The 26,057-nt window shown below is 30.3% G+C and overlaps 1 long non-coding RNA gene across 6 annotated transcripts in view; it reads right to left on the bottom strand.

Moving 5' to 3' along the window:
- Positions 1-1,732: 1,732 nt before the first annotated feature.
- The window catches only part of LOC107441825 (uncharacterized), a 39,772-nt gene continuing 15,447 nt past the window's right edge, over positions 1,733-26,057 (bottom strand). The window contains exons 4-9 of one of the 6 annotated variants that reach the window (XR_015433905.1): positions 23,437-23,635; positions 21,061-21,123; positions 19,042-19,065; positions 15,881-15,994; positions 7,887-8,024; positions 1,733-1,839 (exon numbers count right to left, since the gene is read on the bottom strand). This is a non-coding gene — a long non-coding RNA (uncharacterized LOC107441825). The remainder of the gene's footprint in view (positions 1,840-7,886; positions 8,025-15,880; positions 15,995-19,041; positions 19,066-21,060; positions 21,124-23,436; positions 23,636-26,057) is intronic. The other 5 variants (XR_015433906.1, XR_015433904.1, XR_015433909.1 and 2 more) reach the window with 5 other exon arrangements.

Below are 26,057 nucleotides of genomic sequence, written 5' to 3' on the forward strand. Positions count from 1 at the left end.
TCATACAATTTTTCTTGTTTTATTCACTTAGTACTGTTTTATCAGTTTTAATTGTGCTGCAATTAGCATTTGCATGCACTTAGACGTTCGAACTGTTTCACCATATTGTTTGGCGCTGCATGTCCTAATTTGGACCTTGTGCCACTGAACCCTACATTCAATCAATCAATTTAAAACAAGAAAAGGAAGAAAAAAATTAAAAAAAACTTTTGACCAGCTATTTGAGGGTGCAATATTCATTTATTAATTAAAGGAAAACATGTAATATTTTAAGTATGCAGTATATATAAACTCAATAGAAATTATGGAAAAAGAATTACATAAAAAAAAAAAAAAAAAAAAAAAATTTCTCGCAAAGATGCTTGAGTAGCACCTTTTGCTTTTACTAAGCATGTTTCGAAAAGTCTCTTTCAAAACAAAGCCTGCCCTCCTTAGACTTAATTATTAAAATTTTTTCGAGAGTCTCATCAGACATCGATGAGCGGAATTGAGTCCTATTTTTTTTACTACAGAAAACACCCTTTCGCATTCAGCATTGCTGTGGGGTATAGTGTCATCATAGTCTGACTTAAAGGAAATACTAGCTATCGGGCAGACGGGTAAAATGCAGAAGATCTTATCTTCTGCACGTAAAAGCGGAAAAAATAGCTAAAATAAGTAAAAATGCGGAAAGGTTGGCAGCTATGTGATTCTTACTTTTGACTTCTCTTGCGTGACGGGCACGGCGCACCCGGGCATTTTTCTGTTTCTCTCCTGCGACGGTATAATTATTATATTTTCATTCTTGTCGTGGTTGCCAAATTGACCGGTAAAGGGTTTTTCGTCTTGGTTCGGTATTATACCGAACTCTGATGGAAAGAAACTACGTCAATGGAAAAGGGGATTCTGGTACCCCAATACACTGCTTTAGCCCATGCTTCAGGTAAAGGGGAGGTGCATAGTGGCCCATATGCATCAATCGGCTAGTTACAAACGTCAGCTGTTGGCTAGGGTACTTACTGGGGTCACTACTATATATAATTCTCTTGCGTGGCTCCCAAATTTTGGCTGAAGTATTTTGTACAACTAAATAAGATTCTTTTCACAACAGTTAAATATTTACTTTATTTTCTTCATTCATAGAGAAAACAGTCGGCAAAGAATTCTGTTAGGTTAAAAAAACATTTCGCTAAAAATATAACGAATTCTAAAAGAAATAAAAATAAACAACTTAAAAAATAAAAATGCTGTTGCCAGCCATAGAATTTTTTGAAAGTTAACTTAGCAACATAAATCAAAATGACATAATGACATAGAGCATTGGATTGCGAAGCAATCCGAAATGAACTGTGAAAGCAGTTACGGGGGTTGGTGAGCGTCAGCGAGCAGGGGGCGAAGCCTCCTTGTTTCAGATAATACTCTGCAATCCACACCTATGTCAGAAATAATAGAAGGTCTCTCAAATCAAGGCATTATAGATGCGCATCACATCACTATCAAAAAGGATTCAGATATCTTCACAACCCAACATATAATTTTAACCTTAAGCATTTACATTAGCAATGAAAACTTTAAACCCACTTATCTCAAAACATGATTTTTTGAGTTGTTGCAGGTCATGAAAATTAAAATTTATTAATAACTAAGGAAAAAAAAACAATATTTTATTAAGAGCATACTTTTTATGTACCCCATTATTTTGTTATAGCCTTTTACGTGCTTTGTTTTAAATTTTAAATAATACAAGAATCACTTTAAAAATTAAACATTTATTACATTATTTATTAACATTCATAAAAACAATATTACTTCTCTTTCCTTCTTCACCAGAGACAAACCTTACAGGATTATACAAAATATCTGAAATAAAAGAAAGAAATCAGTATAATGATAAAATTTTACCAACATATTATTAGAATAACGGAGATTAAATACCATGAGTTTGAAATTATTTAAGCGTTCAGGTATCCCTTAAAACTTTTAAAATTGATAGGTATTTTGTTAATAGTTCTAAGATTATTCTATGCACAAATGAAAGAAGGGAGGTATATTTGGTTTTGTAGCTTTTATGTTTAAACTGAATTTTTTTTTAATTGTATTTATAAAGGAAGACTATTAAAAATGTAATTATATTGAAAAATTAGTAAGGTAAACTGGCACCCAGAGAAAAGTTGCCGAACTTTCTGACATCCTATAAACAAACAACGCTCATGTGGTCTGCTTACAAGAGACAAAACTTACCCCCAAGCTGAGCATCAAAATTAAGGGTTATACGACAATAAGAAAGGACAGATTTGCCAACACTGGCGGAGGACTTGCTTTCTCGGTAAAAACGGCTGAAGAGAAATACATCTAAGTCCTCCTGACCCTTCTGCCCGACAGCACCACAGAAGCTCATGCAATAAATATCCTCCTTCCAGAGCACAGCATAACGGTTATAAATGCTTACCATCCTGATACTTCACTCACTGACCTCGAACTTCTTCAGGATCTCACTTCAACAACGGCAGAGACCAAAATCATTCTCTGAGACCTTAATTCAAAGAGCCCGTCTTGGGGTAATAAACACCTAGATGCTAAAGGAAAACAGCGTGAAGACCTTATGGACGACCTCAATATGACAATTCTTAACACAGGAGACAATACTTATATCTCTAGGACAAATGGCGCAGCTTCACATCTGGATATCACTGCCATTAATCACCTCTCCGATGATAAAACTTGCTCGCAAGTGCTCAATTCAGCTATCATTTCCAGTTCTTACAACGTTCTCAATGGATCAAGAATCCCCCACTCAAGTAAAATGCTCATGAAATTTCCGCAAAGCTGACTGGGATGGATTCAAGCGAAAACTGGATTCTCTCTTTTCTGGTGTAACTGAACATAATGAAGCTGAAGAACTACTCTCGCTGTTTACCGGCCACATCCAAAGTGCAGCAAGACACCACATCCCTAGAGGAAAGAGAAAGGACAGCTGGATCCCATTTTGGAACTCATTAAAGAAAAGAATTCTATTGGCCAAAAACTCCTGATGAATAACAGTGAAGAGCTCAGGAGCAAACTCGTGGAAACCAGCCACAAAGTGGAAGAGCAGATCTCTTTCTGCAAGCAGGAAAAATGAGCCGAGCTATGCAGTACACTTGACCCAAGAAATCGGACAACTCAATACTGGAACCTGTAAAAGATCTTAAATAACTCCAGCAATCCAACGCAGGAAAAGCCTCTATTTAATGTCCTCTCAATAGATGGCGAGTATGCTAGAACCAATAAAGAAGCTGCAATTGCAAAGCAATATGGAAAAGTAATCAAATTAAACTTTTCAGCTGAAAATAGATTACAATATAAGTCCTATAAATCAGCCATTAAAAATAATAGAAAGATAACTGAAGACTGCATTTTCACCTCTGATCTTACTCTTGAAGAATTGGAATCCGCTATTCATCGTTTGGATCCAAAAAAAGTCCTCAGGACCTGATTTCATCTATGGGAAAATGATCACTCATTTTGGAAAAAATGCAAAATGCTTCCTGCTTAAAATATTTAATGCCTCCTGGTGCACTGGAAAATTGCCCAAGATCTGGAAGTATTTTACAATTATTCTCATTCTTAAGCCAGAAAAGGATGCCACCAACTGTAAAAGCTACAGGCCTATCTCTCTAACCTGCATCCTCTGTAAGCTTTTGGAAAGTATTATTCACTGTCGACTTATGAACTACCTTGTTGAACACACTATACTCCACTTCTATCAAACATAGCACTGTGGATCAATTGTTTTACCTGAGTCAATCAATAATCGATGGCCTCCAGGAAAAACCTCACAGGAAAACTGTTGCTGTCACTTTGGACCTATCTGCGGAATTCAACCATGTTTGGTGGCAAAAACTTTTACCTATTATTCACAGCACTGGCATAAGAGGCAACGCTTTGATATGGATCAATGATTTTCTCAGAGGAAGAAAATTCTATGTGAGGTTCAATGGTGCGCACTCGAAGTTATATAGATTACGGGCTGGAGTGCCCCAGGGCTCAATTCTTAGTTCTCTTTTGTTTCTTGTTTACATGGACACCATTCATCCTCACATCCATTTAGCGATACAAAAATTACCTGCTATGCCGACAATCTGGCACACCCACAGAGATATTTCAGTATCCGAGGTGGTCTTAAACAGTTGTAGAAAATTGCGACCTGGGAAAAGGATCTCAATCTATCTATAAATGCTGACAAGACCAACTTCTGCGTCTTTTCTACTGACAGAACACACAGAAGCACCTTTAATATAGATATAAAAGTTAACGATTCAAGCATCAAAAGGATTAACTCCCCCACCCTGGATCCCGAGCCTCGCTTCACAAGGCACATCAAAAAAGCTGCTAACAAAGCCCTGAGAAAGTTAAACATTCTCAGGAAACAATGTGGAACAACATGGGGTTTAAGGCGTACTACAGTAAAAACCACATATTGCGCTATCATTAGGCCACTCCAATTTGGAATTCTGGCACCAAATCTTCGAGAATGAACTCAGTCCAACACGGAGCGTCTAAAATTATTGTAGGTGCAACTTCCTCAACCAATAATGAAAAGGCTGAACAAGAATGTGGCCTACCTCCCTTGGAGAACAGACGCCACCTTGCCACCATCAAGTTCACCAATAGACTCCGTAGTAACACCCAGACTCAACAGATCCTCGACTCTCCAGCTTGATCGAGACATCAGAAGTCGCATCAATATGGAACATTCTACCCTTAATTTTCTTCAAGAACCCCTTTTTCCCAGAAAGCCACCAAAAGAAACAAGGATTAGCTTGAACTTATTACAACCTTGCACAAAGAAAGAAGACCCCAATGATCTTAAGCTTAAGGGCCTTGAAACCATTGAAAAGTTCTCCCTAGGCAACTTGGCAATTGCTTACACTGATGGTTCATCAGACAAATTCCTCAATAAAAGAGGAGCAGGCATTCTCCTACTTCTTCCTGATAGTAGTAATTACCAATTTAAAAGGAATACAGGTCTTATTAGCTTCAAATTTCACCAGCGAGCTCTTAGCGTTGTCACTCTCTACCTGAATGATTCGAATGTCTCAGCCATCACTGACGGGCTACTGATTCATTCTGACTGTAAATCGGCCTTAGAAGCAATTATTAACGGTGACACGAACATCACCTCTGCCATAAATGTACTGCTTTAGAGTCTGAATTGTAGGGGAAAATCATGTCATCTTCAGTGGATCCCTGCACATGTCAACATTGAGGGCAATGAGTGTACCGACCAATTGGCCAAAGAAGCCCGTGAAGACGGGTTACACCATCACACTTGCAGATGTAAATGCAGTGGCCAAATACAGACTCCTACCTCACACCTTTAAGAGGCCACTTATCACTGACTTCAACTGTCCTAGAACCTTGACATCGGTAATAGCAAGACATAGAACCAATCCTTTCAGAGGGATGAAAATTCTCCTAGACAAGAATAGGACATATGTTCCCTGCAGAAACAGCCCGGATGTCATGCTGGCACCAAGACACATTTTCGAGTGCCCCGCACTCACTACACTTGTTTTGAAATTGGGAATGGTACCAACTGAAGACAATCTAAGAGCTGTTCTCTACAGTCAAGAGGCGAAGAAGCTGGCGGTCGCAATAGTCTAGACCTTTGATGTAATCTGAAGATCCATGGACACGAAAACAATAACAGTAAGGTAAACTTACATACATACTACTATTGCAGAAAAGTATCAATAGATAAATGTAAAGTATAAATAAAAGTGAAGTATCAATAGTTAACTTTAAAAAGTATTATGCATATTATCATATACCAAAAAAAAAAAAAAAAAAAAAAGAGGGGGTGAATGTAGAAACAGATAAGGGGATTGGGAACTTGTATTTCCTAAAATTACTTTTTATATACAATATTACTACTTTCTTTTAATACCTTTCAATAATTATCATCTTCTTACATACATACTACTATTGTAGAAAAGTATCAATAGATAAATGTAAAGTATAAATAAAAGTGAAGTATCAATAGTTAACTTTGAATAAAAAGTATTATGCATATTATCATATACCAAAAAAAAAAAAAAAGAGGGGGTGAATGTAGAAACAGATAAGGGGATTGGGAACTTGTATTTCCTAAAATTACTTTTTATATACAATATTACTACTTTCTTTTAATACTTTTCAATAATTATCGAAAAATGGGGTAACTTTGTGAGAGACACATAAATATTTGCCTAACTTGCTTAAAATAAGCTCTTCAAATATTAAAAGAATTCTTAGGGAGGAATAAAATAATTATTTTACAAATTATAATAATAAAAAAATAATTTTTCAAATAATCGAACACATGCTTTTACAATCAACAGAAATAAAGATTAAAATTTAAAAATAAAAAAATACATTATTATATTTTATGTTATAATAATGCAACAAAGTTTGGCAGATATTTCAAAATGATGCTTTTTGCCAATATAAATCCTTACATTTATAAAAATAGAAATTATTTCTATCTAAAGTAATTAAAACAAATAAATATTTTAAAAGAAAAATTATCCAGATATTATCTAAAATGACGAGCAGGTTCCTGTTATGGTAGTACATCAACTGCAGTGAGATGGTCATCTCAGCATGTGAAAGTATTTTTAATGCTTTAATTTAAAAGGAAGTATTATTATCAAACTAAAAAACTGTTCCGTTTCATCGATAAAAAATTTCATTCGATCATTCTCTTCATCTTCGCCGCCGCCATTTTTATTTACAATTTATTTACCATGATTTCTATAACACACGAGGATTTTTAAGCAATTTTTGGAGAAATTGCCTTTTAGAGTTGCGGATAGAGTGGAGGTTTCATTTACAGTTGCTCTTTTTTCTCTTTTGTGATATAACCATATGTCTTTTTCATATTGTTGGAGAAATGCAACAATCAATGTATTGTCATTTTACGTAACATGATAGAATTGAAGCAAACCATTTTTTTCAATAAATTTTTAATTTTAAATTGTAACTTTTGATTATAATTTTTTATGAGCTTAAAATGATGTATTCTAATTAATTAGAAATTTTTTTTCAAATTGAAAGTGTTGTGATATGAAGGGTTTAGAGGTCATCTTTTTATAATATAATCTGATTTAATATTTATTCAATTTAAATAAATATTAAATATTAGTTCATTAAATATTAGAATTTCTAATTTATTTCCTTAAAATGATAAATGTTTTTCTTTGTTGAAAAGAAAATTAAAACAGTATATAGTTTTTTTTTATAAAAATATACAATTTAATTAAATTTTGAAAATTTTAAACATTATTGCTTTAGTAGGCCAAATTCTTTCAGAAATATAAATAAATATTTTTAAAAATTATAAAGGAATTTTCTGAAAAACGTTTTTATTATATTTTCATAAAATTTATCTCAATATTATTTCATTTTTTCAAGATGAAATAAAAATAATTTTCCGTTAAATTAAATCAAAGTATTTTATGAAATTGATAAATATTTTTTTCTTTATTTCTTATTCATTTCAATTACACGAAAAAATAAGGCATTTTCAGAAGAAAGATTTAAAAAACTCTTAATTATTATATTTAAATCAAAAAATTAAATGAATGTCTTAAAATATTTTTTGTGTTAAAAATGATAAACAATTCTTCTTGAAGAGTTTATGCATTCAAAATTAAAAAATATACATTTTTCAGTTTAAAAAAAAATGGAAACTTAAAGTTTTATAAAGTTTTTCTTTTCTTAAAATTTATATAAATATCAGATTAATAATCAGTTATGCTTTTATTAAGGGTGAGAAGCCATGGCAAAAAATGGAGAGTGATTTAATTTTGTGAATTGTTGATTTAAAAAGAAAATAAAAAATATCAAACAAAGCAGAATTGGAAAGAAGAAGAAAAGGTTCTTACTAAATCATCTATATATGCTTTATATACTGAAGCATCAGAAACTGTTCTCCAAAAAGTGATGCTATACTAGATAAGCAGTCCAACAGGCATTTAAATCACCAGTTAACCATTTGCAGCTAATACTCAACATCTTAGCTTCTGGAAATAAAATTATATACAATAAATAAAAATAAGCAGAACAAAAAGAAATTTAAGTACTTTGTATTCTACCATGAGGAGGAATATCTAGAATCTCTCTTAGCTGTCATAACATAGAGTTAACATTCAAAGTCAAATACCTATCAATGAGAATGGGACCTAATCTGTGAGCTAACTACTGCATGCTTTCAGCAGATACATTTCTTCCTTCATTCATAGTTGAAGGATTTTCAACTGTCTCATTGTTTTTTTTACAGAAGAATAAACATAGGGGTCATGACCCCCCCCCCAAATTGGAAAAATAAAAATAAATTTTTTTAATAGTTTACAAAAGAAATAAAATATTTAAAAAATTATTTAAGGGGGCACATACACATAGGTAGGTCAGGGAAAAAAAATTTTTTTCATCTAATTATGTTCTTCACTGTTTCAAGAATCATAATCCAAAAGATTAAAACGAAATTCGTCATAGTCTCATTGTAAACATTAATAATGTTGACGTTAATGATAACGACGTCTCAAAACTTGGCTTTTAGAGCAACTCAAAATCAAGAACGATTAAATGGAATCTCATCATTAAACATTCATCGAGAAATTGATTTGGATGTTGAAAAAATCATTAACAGATTTGCCAAAGTTTCTAAAAAACGCATTACATTTATTATTTAAAGATTTTGAATACTTGAATTATTTATGCATTGTTCTATTGTTCATTATGAAAAAAATAAATGAGAAGACTAGCATTAAAAACCCGTTTTTTTTTTAAAAAAATATTAAAAATTATAAGTGTGTGTGGGGGGGGGGGAGAATCTGAGTCCATGATCTCCCCCAGGAAAAAATTCGGGATCCGCCTCTGATCTGAAAGCTGATTAACCCACTGGCGGTTAAGGAAATGGGCAAAATTGGGAGAATGTTTCTCCCCTACACACTGTTCCCCTATCAGTTATTATGGGAAAACCGGTTTTGCTATGCAGAGAAGACTGCAGGTTAAAATGCGACTTTTTACGTGCAGAACCGTCAGTGGGTTAACCGAATTATGCTGACAAAACTAAATATATGGAGATAAACAGAGGGCTCATTAAGGCCCTTGCATGTGAATGATTATGAATTTGAAGATGTTGATGAATTTAAATATCTTGGGACTAATGTAACCTGCAAAAATGATATAAATATTGAAATCGATAGCCGTTTAGCAATGGCAAACAAGTGCTACTTTGGTTTAAAAAACAAACTAAAAAGTAAATTTCTTAGACAAAATTTAACATATACAAAACACTCCTGTAATCCTATATGGTAGTGAGTGTGCTGAACTCTTAATAAAAACGAGAACAAATTGCTGATTTTTGAGATACTTAGAAGAATTTTTGGTGCAGTCTATGAGAATAACAAATGGGTCACCCTGAGTTATATAAAAACCAGACATAGTTTATGTTATTAAGGCATTCGATGGCTGGGACAACTTTATAGATTTGAAGACCCCACAAAAAGAGTAACATTTTTTAAACCAGAAGGTACAAGAAAAAGGAGTCGTCTACCGACTAAGTGGCTGGACGCAGTTGAGAGGGACCTAAAGATAATGGGAATAACTAATTGGAAGGCCATGGCACAGAATAGATCAAGATGGCAAAAACTTATTGGGGCGGCCTATCATAGGCTGTAGTGCCCAAGAAGAAGAAGATTAAGAGAATTGTCTACTTAACTGTACCAATCAAAGCCCAAAAGTTTTCCTCACTTTTCCCATAAATTTTTCTCTCACATAAATCGATCTTTATCTTCAGATTCCCTGGAAAAAGTTTTAAAAAATTGCTTTTCTGTCTTAGTATCCTTGGAATCCTTTAGAAGTATCCTTGGAATCCTTATCCTTGTATCCTTTGCAATCCCTACTTTCAATGAGGGTTGGTAATAAGGAGAACCAGTTTCACAAATAAAGGAACGAGTTTCTTTTTTCCTTCTAAAATTAGACAGGAAAAAATATGTTTCCAGTTTCAAATTATTTAAAAGCACATTCTAGAGCACACATGCTACTTTTTTTGAATAAATTTTGTAGGTGCAAGAGGACTTTTCCAACATGTTTGAAAAGCACAAAATAGTCTCACTATCATTACATAAAAAAAATTGAGATTGTTAAAATATTGAAGAAAGACATTAAAAGAAACAGAATAGCAATTGAATATGGCACTGACACAACAACTATATACGATACTAAAAACATTAGATTTGAAACTTTGGATCAGTATTTAACAAGAAAAAAGATTAAAAAGTCATATTTTAAAGATCACATAGGTTCAAAACATGGGCATTATCCGCCAGTAATGGATGATGACTTTTAATGTGGCGCTAGTACAATTGTGGGCATTAGAGCAGTATTACTTTTAGAAGGTATTTAATGAACATAAATGAAATTAGTACATTTAAAATTTTAGTCATTTTTGGTTTGATGTTGAAGAATTATATAAATGCCTAACTCAGCATATAATATTTGTTATCAAAGCAGTTATTTTGTTAAAGTGTGTGTGAGCTTCATATGGCTTTATTAGGAATTCAATCCAGAAAATTTGACAGCTCACTACATCACAAAGGAGCAGAAAAATAACAAAGAAACAATTCAACAATTTAGAAATTTTTTGTTAATGTTGTTTGAATTAAAAAAACGCTTTGTAAATACTGTAATACACACTGTACATACTATAATAAAAACAGATAAATATGTGCATAGAAAATACTGTAATACACACTAAACAATTTTAATGTTAAATGGCTCTGAGATCTTAGCATTAATTCAACTTTTGTGACTCTGTGGTTTATCTATATTACCATTCAAAAGCTCATACATTTTTTATTTGAGAACTTTAAAGTATTAAATTTTTTTCTTCTAATTTTGACAAATTTTAAAAAGAAGTTTTGAATATTTTTAATTAATCAATTGTTTAATCCATTTTTTTTTTAACATTCAAAAGGAATATATTAAAATATAATTATTTAGGAATTTCTTATTGTTAATTTATAACATATAATTCTCGAATTTAATTTTGAAATATGTTTCTCTGTACACAAAATGGATTGCAGGTTTACTTGGTTACATTCTTACATAACATCACTTCATTCACAGCTTTTTAAGTATTTAATTTAAACTTTATAGTAATGTGCAAGTATTTAAAAATTTTACATATTAGTTAGTTCACCAAAATTAAAGTAAAAGATGTTTCCAAAAAAATACATTGATCATTAAACCTGTTAGGCATAATTATTAAAGAGTATCCATACAAAAATATTAAAATTCTTAAAATGAGACAAAAAAATTTTTATTAACCATTATTATTATTATTTTGCAAGGAGGCACTGAATATTTTTTGACTTGCAAAGTGGCGGTTATCGAAAAAAGGTAAGGAACCTATGATGTAGATCATTATATCATAAGTTCTTGTTAAAAGTTAAAAAATTAAATTTGTAACACGCCATTTCTAATATGTTAAAATATGCAATTGTTGATTCTAAGCCTGGAAAGGAAATTTTCGTGAAACATTGTGAAACATTTATTTAAGTTATGCAGATTTTTTTTTTAACTAGATAAATCTCAATTAAAACTCGTTCAACTATAATTATAAAACTAAAACCGTTGTTTTAGTAAAAATTAAAAAAATCCATGTTTTAAAATGTTCAGTTTTGAAAAAAACCTGCGCTAAAATTTTTAAGATATTATTTTTCAACTAATAAAACTGCATATAGAGAAAAAAATTTTGTTTCAATTTTTTGTAATATGCTTTAAAATAATTTTGAAAATTTCTGTTGCATTTATACTATAATTATGAAGCAAGGATGGACCGAAGCATGGCTAGAATGTATAGCCCTTGGTAAGAACTTTTGCATTTAAAGCAAATTTAAAAATCTTTGGACACAATTGTAAACTTCGTTTATCCAACGATAATTCCATGCAAAGAATAAATTTTACAGTAATTTTAAAATATCAAATTTTAGATGGCAAAATACAAAATTTGAAGGAAATCAATCAGTTCATGAGAAATGGAATTTTAAAAATATTATTTTTCAAAAATTTGATTTCTCAGGAACTACTCAACCGATTTTTCTCAAAAGTTTTATTTTGCCACGTAAAATTAGATACTTTAAAATGATGTAGAAAATTGTATACCTTAACAATTCAAAAGTTTTTTGACTATTACTAAATAAAATAATTAAAAATAATAAATATTTTTAGCATGAATTTATTTTAGGATAAACGAATTTTATAATTGTTTGTAAAGATTTTTCAGTTTGTTTAAAAAGTTCTTGGAGATATGGCCAAATTTTCAAAAGGTATGTTTATTCAGAAGATATGTTTTTGTGACTGATTTTGTAGCTTAAAATATCGTCTGCACCAATTAATTAGCATATTTGAGGTCACCCCTTCAAGCCATTAAAATTGAGTCCTAAAATGTGAAAATCTGACCATTAAATCAAAAGTCATTTAGGATGGTCCGTTTTTTTGGTGCATTGTAGATAAAAAATAAATAGCAAAATTTCATAGTAAAATATGAAATTCTTAACAAACATACAAACTATAAAAATTTAAACTTTCGATTAAAAAGGTTTTGTTTTAAGATATTTTTATCAGTTGTAAAAGCTAAACAAAAGTCCACTATGTTGAAAATGATCTCAGGTTTTATTATTTCGGAAAGTTTTGGTGCCATTAATGTTTCGCAATGTAGTTTTTACTGAAATATATTATGTAATAAATAGGAATAGTAACTTTTTAGAAGAGCAATTTATCCCGAATTTTAAATTATTTCTATTAGGTGTTAAGATACCTATTTTAAGGTGAGCCATGGATATTTAATCTTAATTATCGGTTGTAGGAATATAAAGATCTAAAGTTTAAATGTTTTTGTAGATTTAGAATGAGCTAGTATTTTTATTTCGTAATTGTCTCTTTTAGTGTGAATTAATTGAATGTTATGCATATGAAATTTAGAAGTGCTTTTTATCGAAGAGTTTTATCTTGAGTATAACAATTTGGAAATCTAAAAGTGTATAAATTGGAAATTTTTGTGCACAAGAAGGCATGTGGAGATGATTGAAGCTGTGTTTGTTGAAAATTTATAGTTATAATAAAATTTAATTTTAATTGTTAAATGTTTCATATAATTCATTAGTTATTTGTCTATTTTTGAACCTGGGTAACTGTTACCAAAATTCAATTAAAAGATCCCAGCCTTGCCAAAGTTTGAAGGGTAATGGTACAATTATTCTGGTTGATTTTTTGCAAATAATAACAATACTTACATTTTAAAAATTCTGGTCAGTTAAATTTCAGATTGTTTGGGCATTCACTGAGTTAGGATAAAAACAATGATCCGATTCCTGTTGCCAAGGTTGGAATTAATTAATGTACTACAATTTCTATAAAGTAATGCTAAAATTTAGCTTAGATAAATAGCATTAAAGAAAGAAATAGTTTAAACAAAAAGCAAACGATTTGAGACAGAATGATTTAAACAGAAAGCAAAACATAAAACAGAGAAATAAAGATCTTCCAACAAAAAAAAATATTTTTCTGCTTCGTTTTAAACATTTGGTATAAGTGCTGGAATTCTTTCGCTGTAGCTAAAAGCAAAAATGAACTTTAAGCTAGTATGCAAACAAAAGCACTTAAAGTTTGGTTGATTTAGAAAAAAAAAGTGAACAGGTACTCAAAACTATGTCTAACCAATTAATATTAATGAAGGAAAAATTTATTAAACTTAAGAATACGTCCTAAAACATTTTCTTTTTTTTTTTGCTTATTATGTTACTTTCTGCTTTATAGATGATGAAAATTTAATAAGAAATAATTTTCAAGGCAAGCTACATAATTTTTTTACCTAGGGATAACTGATAATAATAACTGAGCAGGTATGCAAAAGTACTATCTGAAAACATGGACTTGTCCGGCATTCTTATAATCACTTCCAATTTTCTTTTGTTTGTTCAAGAGTCATAACTAACTGAAGTGACGTCAAAACAAAGATTTATGATTAGCTGAAAGTGAAAATACACCACAGGAAGCACTTATGAAATTTCTTCCCTAGACTTAGGATGGACAGTTTTGCTAAGATATCTTTCCAGTTCAATGTTAGAATAATGGCATTAAATGTTATTTTATTTCTTTTGGAGTTAATCTGAACTATTCAAAGTAATTACTAAATGCACATTTTAAACATACTATTTTTTGCAAAAAATTTAGTTTCAAAAGCTACGGTATCTATTTTTAACTTTTTTGCATTTAGATTCTACTTTTCTCCGTTCAAAATAAAATAATAAGTTAATTTCATAACAAAACATTAGTTTCCAACTCAAGAATTTATAGGTTGAAAAAAATATGTGAATGGAACACACAATGTTATATTAATATAGCAGTTAAATCAGCTAACTAGATAATGGCTTAGTTTTCATATTTCTTGGCAATACATGTGTTCATTTTTTATTTCTGAAAAAAGTTCACTCTGAAAAAAGTATTTATAATTGAAACTGATATTTCTGATTTTTTTTTAGTTTTTGAAATATTATTTATAGGTTACATTTATAATGTTTTTGTGTTGGTTAAGTTTTAACTTAAGCACTTGCACCGCGGCAATGATGCATCCCACCCTCTGCACTTAGAGTTCTCCCTGCAGCACTAAAATTGAAATAAAATGCATATTCCATGAAAATTTGATTATTTTACTTTAATAAATAATATTATATTATAATATTTAGTTGCAATCAATAACCATATTCACTAATTCAACACTGGAGCACAGCGATTATTCTCAGAAGACAAGTTATCTTGTCTGTCGCAATGAAAGAGTTAAAACTTAATGATACTATTTCTGAAAAAGGCATTTCAAAGTCTTATAATATAATTCAAGATTCCTCAAGAATATATTTATAACATATGTCTCATTAAAAAATATTTTTGGTTTTATAATGACAGTTAAAGTTATAACAAAAAGTATATTATCAGTTAACAGGTTAATAATCGAAAGCAGGGGTTTCCAACTGGCGGCACGGGGACCGCATCCGGCCCGTTTTTTGTGACCCACAAACTAAAATATATTAGTTGTCATTTTTTTGCGGACAATTATCGTAAAAATTTATATGAGTTTAAATTACTTTTCTCGATAATAGAAACCTAATTTCTTCGTTTCTGCGAAATTTAACATACCAACGGTGCAAAAAAATTTCTTTCTCGGGTTTTGCATCCAAGGAAATATTTAATCAAATACCAAAATAATCCTGTATGTTGCTCTTTTTTATTTCATTCTTTTGTATTTTGTGAATATATTTCAATGTGTGCGTGTATCATAAATTTTCTTGAAGAAATTCTCCAATTTAACTTTTAGAAACCACTAATTTTGGATGAAAATATTTACACTCATATTTGTAAATTTTAAATGTAAATATCTATTCTCTGGTGGTTCCAGCAGACAAACCTCAATTTTCTCATGGAACATTTTGTGTGGTACTATGTAAATTTTAATATCAACCTTTTTAAAGTTTTATATCTTAACAATTAGATATCTGTTGCACATTAATTGTTTAATACATAGGTGCACATTAATGTTATTGTAGCCCGAATTTTTATTATTTATTTAATATTTTTAAAAATATTATTAGTAACAATTAAGTATTTTTAAAAATCTACTTCTTATTTTAATTTGTAATTTAATACTTTCTACTAATGTTCCTTCAAACATAAAAGAGTCCTACATAAAATTTTGATAAAGTTGCGGCCTGCCATTTGATTTGTGTTTTTAATTGTGACCTCCGGCCTCATGTAAGTTGGAAACCCCTGACCGAAAGGATAATGAAATAATCTTTACAGTACTAAGACATTAAAATACCTCTTCACTCAAATCTATTTCTTTATTTTCAACCGTTGGACCTCCATCTAATACATTTGTATCGAGACATCCTTTTCGAATATTTCTTCTTCAATTTGTATGGGCTCCTCATTTCTAGATAAAAGCATAACATTAATTTTGAGATGTAATTATTATTGAATTTGAGTGATATTAATTAAGATTTGAACTATAATATTCAAAATATTTTTGGTAGAAAAAGTTCCATTTCAAAATATTTAGTCTTATTAAAAGATACTTTTATTAAATTTCTAATAAGTGTGGATTTCTTTCTTTCACATAAAAAAACTACTATGAGTTCTATCAGTTCAATTCTTTGATTTAATTGGACTTAAAATAAAAAAGAAATACATAAAAAACACTCAATTATGGATTACAGGTCCATATGTAGATAATTAAATCGTGGTGACATTGTTACAGAACAATACGGAGTTCTTGCAAAAAGATTTTTCCGTTAGGAAGTAAATAATTTTGGTTTTCTTCTCAGCAGAAATTTTCATTCTATTATTTTTTTTATTTCGCTATTAATTTTGATTTCACATAGTTTTTAAAATCCTATATTATTAATTTGATATTATTTATTGTAGCAACTGAATCTCGAAATGAAAACATGCATTTAGTAACCCTTTTTCGAAGAAACCGATTCACTTGATTTCGCCTTCAATCTTTTTTTCCTGATAGTTACTGCTATGGATTTCACAACTTTTTTATTATTTTCATTTAATGTGATGATGATTAACAAAATTTCTTAAAAGGAAATTATTAGTGTATTTTTCACAGACAAAATGCGAGAATATCTGCCATAATATTAGATTTTAAAAAAAAAAAAATTTTTAGTTGACATTTCAGTTACTAACAAGTATATTTTTTATATTTAAAAGAATCCTGCAGAAAGATACTTGTACTAGAGAGGCATGTCGCAGAAAGCCCGAAAAAAATTCTGCCACAGGTTTTTTTTTCCACCTAAATTAAAATCATTATAAAAGAATAATTAAAATTTTTGCTGTTTTATAAGACGAAACAAAAGCAGTGATGGAGCAAATTTTAAGATACTAAAAAATTTAGATCTCAAACATTTTTCAAATGAAAAAAACTGTGGATTATTTTCAGAAAGAAATTTTGTGCCACCGGAACTAAGATGAACAAAACTTAAAAGTTTTGAATAGCTTTTGCAAACCGACAATTAAAAAAATACCATATTATTTGCAAATGTAATTTCATACAATGAAAGGACTTTTGAAAAATAGCCTAAAACAGGATCTAAGATTACCTTAACCATGTAATTTGATTTACTTACATAAAAAGTTAATTAAGGACTGCCAACTAATATTAGCAAAATACTTAGATCAATAGTAAACAAGGCCAAAAGGCCATCTAGTATTGACTCCCAGTAGGAATGTTATAAACTATTTCTTTAATTGTAAATGCATTACTTGATACTTTAAATTTCTTTGTCAAGATCAGACTTACTTCAATGAAGTTGCGTTTAAATTTTTACAATTATCATTCGAACTGCACTAATACTTTGAATAACTAACTATATTAGAAGCAAAAAGGCTAACTTTTAGGAATTTTTCCCTTTTTATATACAATTGAACCTGTTTATCTCGAATCTCACGGGAGAAGCGAAAAAGTTGAGGTAAAGAGGTTTCGAGTTATACAGGTACATTAAAAACTTAAATTTAATTAAGAAATTCTATTAAAAGTGCTTTAATTGCTTTCAGTAGAAAAAAATAGGCATTTGTTTAAATTAATTGTACCACATACATCTATTTACATAAAAAAAAAAATTTAACATACATTTAACACTGAAAATGACTTTTCAAACATTTTTGATGTATAACCTTATTTGTTTTGATTATTCTTTTAAGGTTAGAAAGAGTGCAAATTCCTCATAGCCAACATTTTCCTGTGATTCAAGGAAAGTTTAAAAGAATTCTACCTCTTTTGCATTCACTTTTGGTTCATCAATATGATCTTCAGCTTCTTCCTCTTCATCTGATATTCCTTTGACATTATCTATGATTTCCACATTTGTCAATATTCCGCATGTTACCAGGCAGTTGTCCACTTGTGAAAATCTTCAAAATCAATGTCAACATTAAATTCAGATTTTATAGCATTCCATTCTGGCAAATCTGGCATTGCATTTTCTGTGTCAACAGTTTCTTCTTCTTTACTGATGCCTTCGCCCTTTTGTTCATCATCTTCAAAGCTATTCTTAGAACCAGCTTTTTTAAAATCATTTTGGATAGTTTTTAGACACATTTCTCCGGGCAAACGAGTAATTCTGATAGCATCTAACATCTTTATTTTTGGAAGAGAACTTTTTTCATTGATGGCATCTACAAGTAAGCATACCAACTATTTTCTATAGTTCACTTTAAAACTCTTAACTATCCTTTGATCCATTCCATTGGTTACAATTTTAAGGTGAAAATGAATTTCTATTTTTAGCTTTCTTATCTATATTGAAAAGCTAACCGCCGGTGGTCACAACTCATTAACCCCTCACTTACTGCCAGAATCATTGTATTCCTTTCTAGTGAAGGAAGTGCAGGGAAAGTGAATGAAATTCCAAGAAACACCCCCAACGTGTTCATCCCTACTTCCTGCGGGTTCATTTTTGTGGGAATTTTAGAAATTTTGAGATATAGAGGTTTTCGAGATAAAGAGGTTCGAGATAAACAGGTTCAACTGTATATATTTTTCTTCGTTTTTAGTAGAAAAACTAAATTTTAAATTTATTTTTATCTTCTTTTTTACTTTTAGTCAGTATTATTTTAATATATCATTCAATCATAAAATTAAAACTTATCTGCAATGTCCAGCAACACTGAAATGAAATGACAATTGCAGTTAACAAAACAATCAAATCAAAAGTAGAAGAATATGTTTTGAAATGATAAGTATCAATAACTGACTATAGATAAAATTTGAATATGAAATGCTCAGCTATGATAGATTTTAAGTAATTAACAGAAGAAGTTTAAAATAAATCCTTAATACACATTTTATGCATAAAAAATTTATAGTATTAATTTCTTCACAACTTACAATGATATAAATAAATCTAGCATAAAACATTGTCAGAATTATTTTTTTTTTAAAAATTTTATTATTATAATTAAAATTGTATTTACCTACTGAGCCTTTGATCTTTTCTTCTGAAACAAATAAAAGAATCATTCATGCACGTAATGCTACATATACAATTTTAAATACGTTGAGCAGCTATCAACTAAGACAGATCTAATAACTCATGAAAATATTAAGTGAGTTACATACCCTTTTAATATGTTGGAAAATTTTAGAACTGATTATGGAAGCACGTTACGGCAAGGGGAGATTGTTTTGAAGTTCATTAAAAGGGTATAAAATTGACTTAATATTTTTAGGATCAAGTCATTAAAATAAATAGCTGCACCTTGTAATAAAATTTTATTAATGGATAAAATAAATTTTACTGAATTTCATATTAAAATGGAAACAAAATGCTTCTTTTCATTGCAAAAACAGCGTTTTTAACCATAAAATTAGATAAGTTTCACAGGTTACAAGATTCGGTTAAAAAAATGCTATTGCATCATAAAATAGAAGTTAACTGATTTCTTTCTAATTAGTGTTCTTTTTTTATCAACCACATTAATAATAACATATTTTACAATTCCTCTTAGTTTAAGTTGTGTTTTTCTGCTTGTCTTTTTCACAATATCAAGTAAAAGATCTGCCATATTAGAGTTGTTTAAGCTATGAAAACGACAGTGTGAAATCACTTGTTTAAGCTGCAGGGTAGTCACTCAAATAAGGAAAAAAATTCCCTGCTTTCCCTGTACATGTTATACACAATATATTAACAACAATTACTGTGGTCTTGTGTGAGGTATATTTATTAGTTTTAATTGCTGGAAAAACAGCTGAACATACTTAAATAATGCTATAGTGAATGAAATAGTTTAGTATAGCTGAAATATCAAGGCTAAATATCCCACAGATTACGCTTTGAGTGGTCATCATTTTTTAAAAGACAAAAATAAGAAACAAATTTCCCTGTGTTTTCCCAGTTATTTTAGGTGATTTTTAAATTCCCTGTATTTTCCAGGTTTTCCCTGTGGAGTGGCAACCCTGAATTAATAAGGAATAAAATAAAAAAAATTTGTAAGAAATCAGCTCTGAAGAAACCAATTCCATAATTGTGTGCAAAAACTTTTCCATTCACATAAGAAATTCTCAAAACACTCCAAACTGAGCAAAAAGTAAAATTAACATTAAAAGTTCCAAATCAATAAATTTTCACCCCGGATGCCCCCGCTAGTGGGCGGGACGGGGCTGAGCTTTGAATTAAAAGTTCCAAAATTTTAACTGCTTTCCTGACCATTATTCCCAGATAACAACTAGCCCCAATATTTTGAGGGCAAAGTAAAAATTTGCCAAAAAAAGGTAAGTTTATTCAGAGAAAGTATGTGTGGTCTGGTTTTGTAACTAAAAAATCATCTACATTAATTAATTAACATATCTGATGTCACTTCCTTGAACAATTAACAGTTTGGAGTTGACTGTCACATACACAAGCAGAAATGAAACCCTCTCATTTTCCAGCCGACACACTGGCATGCACTTTCTCGTTAACTCCCGACCATCCCATATTTGTGACAGTGCTTTGGAATGTTTTGAAAACTATAATTTTAGGCACAGAATAGAATTGCATCTTCATAGGATTTGAAATACAAGTAGATTTAAACTTCTCCCATTGGGAAAAGATTGAGTTTTAGTATGTGAAAATCCAATCATTACATCTAAAGTAATTTAGAATGTTTCATTTATTTTTTGTCATTAGTTTTGAACACAAATAAGCTCACTATATTTGATAAATAATTTCAAGAAAACTATAGCAAAAAATACTTTTAAAAACAATATTTTCATTTTCTTTATTATTGAAATCGATAAAAAGTCAACATACTCAGAACAATTCAACATATTTATTCTGAAGACAAAAATACTTTTTAATAAAATTATTATTTGAAATTCTCTTAAGCAACATTTTACGTAATTTCAATCCATATAATTATTATGTCAAAATTTTTGAAAGTTAATCAAATAGTAATTAAAGAATAACAATTTAAAAATGTATTATTTTAAATTAAAATGATTATTTATATTACCCAAATCTTTTAAAAAAGCTGGACTTGCCCTCCCTCAGCACTACTTTCTTTTGTGTCAAACACCTGTAACATTTTAATTTGGTGCACAATCAGATGTCAATATTTTAAAACTAACATTCATACTAACATTCTAAAACTAACATTTATGATTATACTTTTTTTAGCTTGGCCACTTTTAGGAGCCTTGAACCTGCATAGATTAAGGGGGCTTGCTTGAATAATTAAAAAAAAAATAGTTCTGAATAGTTTTTAAAAAGTGTTTTACTACAATAATAACTACAAATATATTACAATATCTTTGTTTGGTTTTTATAAATAAATAACTTTAAAACATTTACAAAATTTTAATATTTTTTAAAAACAAATTGTATTTTTTTTAAAATTGCATCAAAATTTTAATTAAGATCCTTCTTTTTAACTCCCTGAATAAAATTGAGTTTCACCAAACATAAAATTGTACTTTTAAGCTTCTTTTGTTCCAATTTTTTAAATATAGTGTACATAAATCAATGTTATTTTAGAATTTAGATGTCAAAAGTCTACTATTTTTAATTCATCATTGATAAATAAAATTACAAAATTGAAGTTTTTATGCATAAAGTTAAAATTTAAAATAAAATTTACACGAAGATGACAGTTCTATAATTTTGTATTCACTCTTTAAAAAGTCATTTATTGAATAATGTTTAAGAGAAATTCATCCTTCATATTTTTTAATACGTATTTTATAATGATTTGCTATACATTTAAGAACATGGTCTAAAACTTTTTTTACAAAAGGAAGTACTAGTTTAAATGTCAATAAAACCAAAATAAGAATACTTTGTTTTTAATATTTACTACTATAGTTAAAAACCAATTATCTGGAAATTCCAAGATTGTGTCTATGCTAGACTTCTAAATAAAGCAGTGCTAATTGACTGTTTATAAAACCTCAAAGCAATCAGGTTGAGTGATCCATTTATAGCTCACTATTAGATTTGAAGGTAACTTTAAAACTATATAGACCTAAATTTAAATGAAAATTAGCTCAATCCATATTTTTCTTTTACCAAAAATTATTTAAAAATTTCTTTTCTTCATAAAGATTTGTTTTGAATGCTTTAGTACTAAAAATAAAAGCACACTAGCTTATTTTTCAGTAAATGTGGCATGGAATGAAAAAAAAAATTTAAATAATGAAACGAAAAATCTGTTTTATAATTTAAAAAAATAAAAATAGGTTCCCAAATAAAAAAAAATACATGCAATTCACAAGAATGAGGTCATATAAGTTGATTACTTCCTTAGCTTACTACATTCCCCCCTTTTTTTATGATTTCTGCATGTTAAGAATAACAACAGCTTGGTCATTTTTATAATATTACTATATTAGGTACAATATTATTTTACAATATTACTGCACTAAGTCATAATCTATTTTGGAGAATTTAGTTCTTCCCTTCCCTTCTAAGTTTTCTAAAATAATATCGTCATGTAATATTTAGTGAATGTATACATTATTTCTTTTAACTTCATTTTTTTCATCTTAAAAGGAAATATTTGTCCCCTTCTTTCATTTCCCTACAAATATACAACTTTTAGGAATTCAGGTGTCAATACTTTTAGAAATAAAATTTCAATACTTTCATTTTTAAGGGCAACTTCCTTCATTATTTGCATCATAGAGCAAATTAATAAGAAATAACCAGTATGATACATTTAAGCAACATTATATAAAACTTTTTTTTTACCTCATCAATGAAAAATGAGCTTAAAAAATAAACATTTTCAAAAAAGCTTACGCCTCCTGTCTCATAGGATTATGATGTATGCAGTTTAAAATAAAAGGTTAAAATTCATTCTAAAAATAAATTTAAAAATGATATATAAATACTAAAAAAATGGATTTTTTTTAAGAAAAAACAGTAACATATAATGCTTATCAAACTTAAAAAGTAACATAATATGTTAACTAAATGTTGATCACATGAAAAACAGTTGATCAGTAGTTGAAAAAGTAGTTAGTGCTTACAAAACCAGATTTCCTGCAACAATAAATAAAGTTATTTAGGTTACCCTTTAAAAATTAATAACCCAACAATAGAAAATTTTTACAAAAAGGCTATATCAGTAAAAATTTTACATCTACTTTTATGAAGTTTAATCTTTCTTTTTAAAAAATGAGTAACAAACAATTTTTTAAAAAAATAATTTGTGGTTAAAATTAGTACTTTCACATTATTTATTTAAATTTTTACCTGAAAAATTTATGTATATGAATAATGATAAGTCTAAAAGCTACTTAAAGATCACAGTACAGAAAATGAATACAATTTTCAACACACCAAAATCATAAATCCATTTGTTTAAAAGAGAAATATTAAGAATACATACTTTACAACCAAAAGTTAAATCAATCCAGTGATGAAGTGGCTCAGATACATGAGAACTTTCTAAAGCATTTCTATGCTTTGCCACAAAATCTTCTGGACTATCACACCACCATGCAAAGATTATTTAAGTCTGAGTGAATAGAATTAAAAATCAGTGGAACTGAAAAAAATTCCAGAACACATTCACCTGGTGTCCATTCCTGTGAAAGAATAAAAAGTTTGAATGAAAAAATTTATTGCAGTGGAAAGTTAACAGTGACTATAAACATGTAATGACTATAATCATATAATTTTTCTTTAATCCCATAATCCAGAAGATTAATTCTTAATGATACATTTAGTTAGAGTGTCTACCAAGAGGTCAGTAAGTCAACATTTAAAATTTCCTAAAGTGTAATAAGCATCAAGGGTTTATTCACTCATAAAATAATCTAAATATATAACTGAACACATATTTATTACATCATAACTATCAATATATGTGTTTTTATCTCAGTTTTCTGGCACAATGTTTTTTATTAATTTTTGTACCTTGTATCTAAATGAGAAAAAAGGGTGTCCACAATAAAAAACAAAAGAAAAGGTTCTTTAAAAGGTTATTTTTAGACAGAAATAAAAATTCACTTTCTTCTACTGCCTTTTCTTTATCAATGATTACTACATTCAAAGGGTTTCGACTATCCACTTATCATTATTTTGTCTTATCTTCCAACCTGATTTAAGTAATTAAATAAAAAACAGAATTCACAGTATTGTTGCTTCATAATTATTACAAAATGAGAAAAACACAGGAGGGTGCTATTTTAAAAATTACTAAAAAAAGAGAGGTTGATTCTATAAAACAGAGTAATTCGATGCTGTAAATCTGATTATCAAAAAATTATTTTATAAAACATATTTTAAAGTAAAAAAAATCATTGAAAAAAGTGGATTATTTGTTTTTAGAATTTTACTTTTTCTTTATAAAATTTATATAACTTCAAAATCTTTATTTCTTTAAAAACATTATGCTTCTTTTCAAAAGTTAACAGATAGTTTTTTAACAAAATTCTATGACCTATAACCCCTGAGGGGGTTTACCTTCTTTAGGTAAACACAGGGAGTCACGCCCCGGGATACCCTAGTGCTCTGTCCTCCCTTCCGTTTCCTCTCCCTTTTCTCCCACTTTCTCCTTTCTCTTCCCCCTTGTCGTGGTTGCCACATTAACTGGTGAGGGCTTTTGTCTGTGTTCGATAACCACCCTGTTGTATCGGACTCAGATGGGAAGAGACCACCCGCGTGTTTGCCGTGCGTGGAGACCCGTGTCCCTGGAAAAGGGGATCCTGGCAGTTGAGGGGCATCCTGGTACCCCAATACACTGCTTCGGCCCGTGCTTCAGGTAAACGGGAGGTGCATATTGGCCTGTATGCATCAACCGGCTAGTCACGACCGTCATCAGTTGGCTAGGGTCAAGTCCGGGGTCACTTACTGGGCACCTCGTTAAGGGTGGAGGCTGCTTCAGGGGTGACTCGCGGACGTATAGCTATTGGTTAGCATCGGTGTCAAGTTCCTCATTTTTGTTACTTGCATCCCCCATGTAGGACTCCGTGGTGGGTGATGCCGCTGATAGTGGAAGTATTTTGAAATTTTCTATGGCTGAAAATAGAGGCAAGGTGTTTAGTTCTGCACACCATAGCAAAAACAGCGGAACAACCCCTTTACCGTTAGAACACGCTCGATATTTCATAATAAGTTTGACAAATCCAACTGTTCCAAACACTTCGTTTGCGAAAGTCTCGCCATTTTTAATCCACAAGGCTCTTCTGTCAGTATTGGGAGAAGTAGCTTCTGTGAAAAAATTGCGTTCGGGTGACCTTTTAGTTGAGGTCTCCGAAAAACAAGCTGCTATATTATCCACATGCGAGAAAATCTGCTCATTTACAGTAACTGTCTCCCCTCATAAAACTCTCAACACTTCACGAGGTGTAATATCACAATCAGAATTCCTCGATGATGAAGAGGAAACTATCGCTGAAGAATTAAAAGAACAACATGTAACTGCTGTCCGTAGAATTAAGATACGTAGGGATGGTAAACTTATCCCAACGAAACATCTGATTCTTACTTTTGACACGCCGAAACTACCATCTTCGGTTAAGCTTGCCTGGCATAACTGCCCCATACGACCATATGTGCCAAACCCATTAAGGTGCTTTCAGTGCCAAAGGTTTGGCCATTCTAAAACATCTTGTCGTAGCAAGCCAATTTGTGCCCACTGCTCTGGTTTTGACCATAGTGACACTTCCTGTGAGCTGCCAGCCCTTTGCAGTAACTGCAATGGCGCGCATGCAGCATACTCCAGGAACTGCCCAAAATGGTCCCAAGAGAAGGAAATACAAAGTGTAAAAGTGTTGCAAAATGTTACGTTCAGTGAAGCTCGCCGGATAGTCACCGCCCGTACTCCTCGCCCGGGTGTATCCTATTCCGCGGCTACTAAAATTTCATATAATTCAGTGAGCACTCAAACAGATAATCTACCAACCCCTCCCTCACAGCCCAAAAATCAAAAAATTCCGATTCCATTGACACAGAGCAGCAAAAAGCCCATATTTAATTTTACTGGACCTTCAGCACCTCGTAGAC

This window comes from Parasteatoda tepidariorum, chromosome 5 (assembly GCF_982258835.1).
Source record: "Parasteatoda tepidariorum strain Cologne lab strain chromosome 5, Ptep-v5.0, whole genome shotgun sequence".
Taxonomy (NCBI): domain Eukaryota; kingdom Metazoa; phylum Arthropoda; class Arachnida; order Araneae; family Theridiidae; genus Parasteatoda; species Parasteatoda tepidariorum.